Genomic DNA, 6,256 nt, shown 5'->3' with positions numbered 1-6,256 from the left:
CTCTTCTTGATCGTCAAGCACTATATGTTATTCGGTTAACGTTGTCTCGTAATTTTGCGTTTAACATAGCGAAGGAGAAGACTACAACGGGTCTTATGGCGGCACTCTCAAACATGTACGAAAAACCCTCTGCCTCAAATAAAGTTTATTTGATACGTAGATTGTTTATTCTAAGGATGACAGAAAATGCTTCGGTGGTTAAGCATCTAAATGAATTCAATATTGTGGTAACACAATTGAGTTCTATATCTATCGAATTTGATGATGATGTTAGGGCTTTGATTGTTCTATCTAGTTTGCCAGAAAGTTCAAATGGTATTGTAATGGCTGTGAGTAATTGGAAAAGAAAAGTTGAATTAATGATATTCGAGATTTAATTCTGAGTGAAGAAATTCACAGAAGGGAATTAGGGAAAACATCAGGTTCTGCCTTGAATACAGAGGCCAAAGGAAGATCAGTAGGAAGAAACACAAACCGTAACAGATCAAGATCCAAACATAGAAGCAAGTCAAGAACTAGAAAGGGATAGAGTTGTTAGAACTATGGAAAGAATGGATATCTAAAAGAAGCTTGCCCGACATTGAATAAGAACAAACGTAATCAAAATCAGAAGTCAGCTAATGTTGCAACAGAGGATATTTATGATGCTTTGATCTTGAGTATTGACAACCCTCTTGAATCCTGGATTTTAGATTCTGGGGTATCATTCCGTTCTACTTCATAGAGGGAAATCGTGGACAATTACATTGGTGATGATTTCGGAAAACTTTATATGACTAATGATGAACCTTTGAAGATTGTTGGCAAAAGGGATGTAACAATCAGGTTGCCAAACGTATTTGTTTGGAAGATGCAGAATGTCAGACATGTTCCTAGTTTAAAAAGAAACTTGATTTCTATTGGATTGTGACGGCTGGGTTCCTTTCCTTTCTCTTTCTTTCTTTCTTCCTTCGCTTCGTTCTCCATTTGCCTTCGTTGGATTTGAAATGTCCGGAATGGTTCCCTCGATTGGAGTTATGGTGTTTTTCTGTTCGATGTTGAATTTTGCTTGTTCTAGAGGATGCACGTGTGAGTCTGGAGTGCCGGGAGCGAAGCAGAATATTTAGGTGGCTGGGCTTGGACCGTACGTTCGGGGCCCTAGGCCGCACGTGCGAGGCTGGGCCTCTCGAGCGGTGGAGGCTTAGACCCAGAAAATTCGATTCTGCCTAGAGCGCACGAGCGAAGAAAATGGGCCGCACGAGCGGTGGAGAAGGCCGCTCGTGCGGCCAACTGGGCTGTCCATGCCCTGTTTTCTTAAACGTTTTGGTCTGAATATATATCACCTCTAACTGATTTTTCTCTCATTCTAAACCTAATATCCCTCATCCTTCTCTCTAGAAAACACCTCAATCACCGAAAACTCTTTGATTTTTGTGATTCTTGGAGCAAGATCATCAACATTTCCCCTCAAATCTTGAAGATCCAAGGCTAGGGCTTCACTTGGTGGGTAGAAATCAAAGCTCTCTCATCCATCTAAGCTAGGGTTTCTCTTCTCCATCTTCTCAAAGGCTTTGAGGTAGGGATTTCTTGAGTTATATATATAGTTTTGCTATTTGGGTGTTGATTTAAAAATGTTCTTGAAGTTTTGTGCTAAATTTTAGATTTTGGTTCAAAATGTTGAGAGTCTTGAATATGGGTTTGAAATCTCTATCTTTTTACTACTTCTTGGGGGTTTCCCTCTATTGAACCTATGATGAATGATTATGATGGAGTTTCTCTTAGAAAATGATGAAATTTTGCTTTCAATTGAAACCCTAGAAATTGAGGCTTTTTGAAAAATAATGAAGATGCGTTGAAATTATTTATTTTTTTGTATCAAGAGGAAATGTGAGAGCTAATCTCACCAAATGTCTAACAAATAGCAATTTCATGATATATATATATATATATATGTGTGTTGGAGACTAAGTCCTCTTTTAAAATCCATTGATGATTGTATATTTGTGTAAAGTGGTAAGATGGCAAGTTGTTGAGTGCCATAAATGATGTGAAAATGCTTAATCGTAGTATAATGGAAAAATGAATGATGGCATGTTACCCATAATGAAAGTTTCGTCATGATGAATTAATGCTGAGGAATTGTTGTGGTGTGTCGAAGACACATGGCTATTGTGTGAAATGAGAAAGTGTAATTATGCATTGGAGACGTATGGGTATCTTGTGGAAGAACATGGTGAGAAGGAAATAAAAATGTGATGTTGAATATGGTTGTAGACATGTTTTTTTTTTTTGTTGAATATAAAAGAATGCTATGAGTTAGTAGTTGTTGCATCATATTCTCAATTGTTTTAAAGCCATTATTGCATATCATGACATGAGTTGGAAGAGCATTCATTTTGAGAAAGATCATTGTAATGAGAAATAATGGAAATGTGTATAGGGTAAATACGTTGGTAAGTCCGGATAGGGGGTGTAGATGAATTTGATAAGTTGGCCTGAGTGTCCAGGGTGAAAGACCCGAAAGCCGCGCGGATAGGTGTCGAGCCTTCCGGTTAATACCGGTAAAAATAACAGTTTGGTAGTACTCGTAAAGTCTACTTGCAGACACCAGCTTAGGGATCACCAGTGTCGTATTTACCGTCCCTGTTGATTTAAGTATTGGAAGTTTGAAATTAATGAGATTGATAAATATTATTGAGAACATGGTGATTTTAAAATGTTGCATTGAATATTATTGAGAACATGATGATTTTGAAAAAGTGCATTGAAATAAAATTCTCCTTCATTATTGGCACTTGCATGGCATTATATATGCATTTTTTTTTTTAACGTTGATGGAATTGGCATAACTATATATACTTTGTGAGGAATCTCTACTGGGCTTTATGCTCACCCCAATGGGAATTGGTGCAGGTAAAGATGCAGTGACCCCGCCAAGCTAAGGGTGTGGAGATGTTTTAAAGAAGAGTAGTTTGACTCTTATTTTGTTGTGATATCTTTTGTAAGCCAAGGGCTAATGTGTTTAGGTCCGAGAGACCATTATGTGTAACCGGGCTGTTGCCTTGGAACTTGTAAGCCCTTAAGGGCCTTATTTGTTGTGATTCAATGATTTCTTTTACTTGCACTAGATTCAGGTACTAGTTTGTAAATAAATGTATATTGGCATGTGAGAACACTTTGGTAAACATTTGGGACTATGTAAATGAATTTGGGTAATATCTCATTTCGATGTGGGTTGATGTAATAATTATGTGGGATTATTTTCGAGGTGTGACATGGACAACTTGATGATGAAGGTCATGTTGTAACCTTCATGGGTGGTTTGTGGAAAATCACTAAAGGAGCCACGGTTGTTGCTTGTGGTAAAAAAAAAGGCACCTTTTACATGACTACGAACAGTAGGGATGTAGTAGCAGTTGTTGGTGAAAAGGAAGGCTCAAATCTGTGGCACCAAAGGCTTGGGCTTATGAGTCAAAAAGGGATGAAGGTACTTGCATCTAAGGATAAACTATCAGATTTGAAATCGATGGACATTGACTTTTGTGAGGATTGCATCTTCGGCAAACAAAAGAGGGTTAGTTTTTCAAAGGATAACAGGAAACCGAAGTCAAAAAAGTTGGAGTTGGTTCATACATATGTGTGGGGACTTGCACCAGTTTCATCTCTTGGAGGATCATCATACTATGTTACCTTTATCGACGACTCAATGAGAAAGGTATGGGTTTATTTTCTAAAACATAAATTTGAAGTTTATGCTACTTTAAGAAGTGGAAAGCCTTGGTGAAGACTGAAACAGATCTAAAAATTAAATACTTGAGATCAGAAAATGAAGGGGAATATGAAGACAATGAGTTAAAGAAATATTGCGCAGAAAGTGGAATTAGAATGGAGAAGACAGTTCGAAAATCACTTAACAGAATGGCGTTGTAGAACACATGAATAGAACTCTGAATGAATGTGCTAGAAGTATGAGAACACATACTGGATTACCAAAGATGTTTTGGGCAGATGCAGTTAACACTACAGCATATCTAATTAACTGTGGTCCATCTGTTCCATTAGATGAAGAGTTACCAGAAGAAGCATGGAGGGGTAAAGAGGTAAATCTTTCTTTTTTGAAGGTATTTGGCTGTGTTTCATATGAGAATATAGATTCTGCAGATAGAAGTAAACTTGATCCGAAGTCTGTTAAATATACTTTTATTGGGTATGGCAGTGATCAATTTGGTTATTGGTTTTGGAATGATAAAAATCAGAAAATAATCAAAAGTATAGATGTCATATTTAATGAGAAAGTAATGTATAAAGATAGGGATAAGTTTGCATCTGAATCTGAATCTATTACTTGTCATGAGCATCTTGAGTTAGAGGAGATTAGTGAGAGTGATTTGCATAGTAGGATTTAGAATAATCTTGAAAATCTTATTCCACAAACTAAGCCACAGACTCTAACTCCTAAGTTAAAATAGTCAGAAAGAGAATCTAAACCTACATAGCGTTGGTCTCAATCATTACATTATTTATTGTTGTCTGATGGGGGTGAACCCGAAAGTTATGATAAGGCTTTGCAGGTTGATGATTCAATTAAGTGGGAGTCAGCTATGCAGGATGAAATGGATTCACTCATGGCAAAATAGACATAAGAGTTGACTGAATTACTAGTGGGTAAGAAAGCTTTGCATAACAAGTGGATTTACAGGGTCAAACAAGAACATGATGAGAGTAAACGCTACAAGGCCAAATTGGTTGCAAAAGGATTTCAGCAAAAGAAAAGGGTTGAATACACAAAAATTTGCTCTCCAGTTATGAAGTTGACCATTATCAGATTGGTGCTGGGAATTGTGGCCGCTGAAGATTTGTATCTTGAGCAGATGGATGTGAAAAAGGCTTTTCTCCATGGTGATTTGGAGGAGGAAATTTACATGAAGGAACTACAAGGTTTCTTGGCACGTGGCAAAAAGGAGTTTGTATGCAAACTTCGAAAAAGTTTGTATGGTTCGAAACAGGCCCCAAGGCAGTGGTACAAGAAGTTTGATGGGTTTATGTGTAGCAACGGTTTTACAAGATGCCAAGCAGATCATTGTTGTTTTTTCAAGAGGTTTGACAAAAGTTATATTATTTTGCTCTTATATGTTGATGATATGCTTATCACAGGATCTAGCATTGAAGAGATAAAAAGATTGAAGAAACTTTTGTCCAACCAATTTGAGATGAAGGATCTTGGAGTTGGAAACAAAATCCTTGGTATGAGGATTCACAAGGACAAGGCAAATGGTACTTTGAATTTGTCACGTGATGTTGCAAAACTAGTGAGCACTTCATTGGCTAGCCACTTCAGACTTACCAAAGGGCAGTCTCCAAAAACCGAAAAAGAGCAAGCTTACATGGATTGTGTTCCATATGACTCAGCCATCAGTAGCATAATGTGTGCTATGGTTTGTACTAGACCAAACATTGCACATGCAGTGGGAGTGGTTAGTAGGTACATGAGTAATCCAGGCAAGTAGCATTGGGAGGCAGTGAAGTGGATCCTCAGATACTTGAGTGATATTACAGACATGGCACTTTGTTTCAGACGAACCGGCATCGGGTTACGTGGTTATGTTGATGCATACTTGGCTGGTGATATGGATAACAGAAATAGTACTACTGGTTATGTTTACACATTGGGTGGTACAACCGTGAGTTGGATTTCATAGTTACAGAAGATTGTGGCCCTTTCTATAATAGAAACTGAGTATGTTGCTATTACTAAAGCTGGGAAGGAGATGACTTGGTAACATAATTTCCTATGAGAGTTTGGTAAGACGCAAAAGATGAGTATTTTGCATAGTGACAATCAAAGTGCTATTCATCTTGCAAAGAATCCATCTTTTCATTCTAGGACAAAACATATTCAGCTGCGATTCCATTTCATTCGTTCACTTGTAGATGATGGAGTCTTGTCTCTTGAGAAGATCCAAGGCAGTAAGAATCTAATAGATACATTGACCAAGACAGTCACCATTGACAAACTGAAGCTGTGCAACTTCAGTTGGCCTTCAAGATTGATGAATGAAGATCGAGTTGTTATGGCGTTCCTCTATGTGATGAAGATGATGAATCAGGTTCCAAGTGGGAGATTATTGGGTTAGTGGACCTTGATAAGTAGTGTTCACTCAAACACTGGGTCCAAAGTACCCGAAATTTATTGGGTACTTTTGTAATTCCCATGTTGCTTTCGTGTAACCCTAATTCTATACTTATAAATAGATGAGGGGGTGCCTCTTTTAGGTGA

The sequence above is a fragment of the Camellia sinensis genome, chromosome 7 (assembly GCF_055761805.1).
Source record: "Camellia sinensis isolate YWXY chromosome 7, ASM5576180v1, whole genome shotgun sequence".
NCBI classification, from domain to species: domain Eukaryota; kingdom Viridiplantae; phylum Streptophyta; class Magnoliopsida; order Ericales; family Theaceae; genus Camellia; species Camellia sinensis.
The sequence above is the reverse complement of the archived record's forward strand: the minus strand, read 5'-3'. Positions refer to the sequence as shown.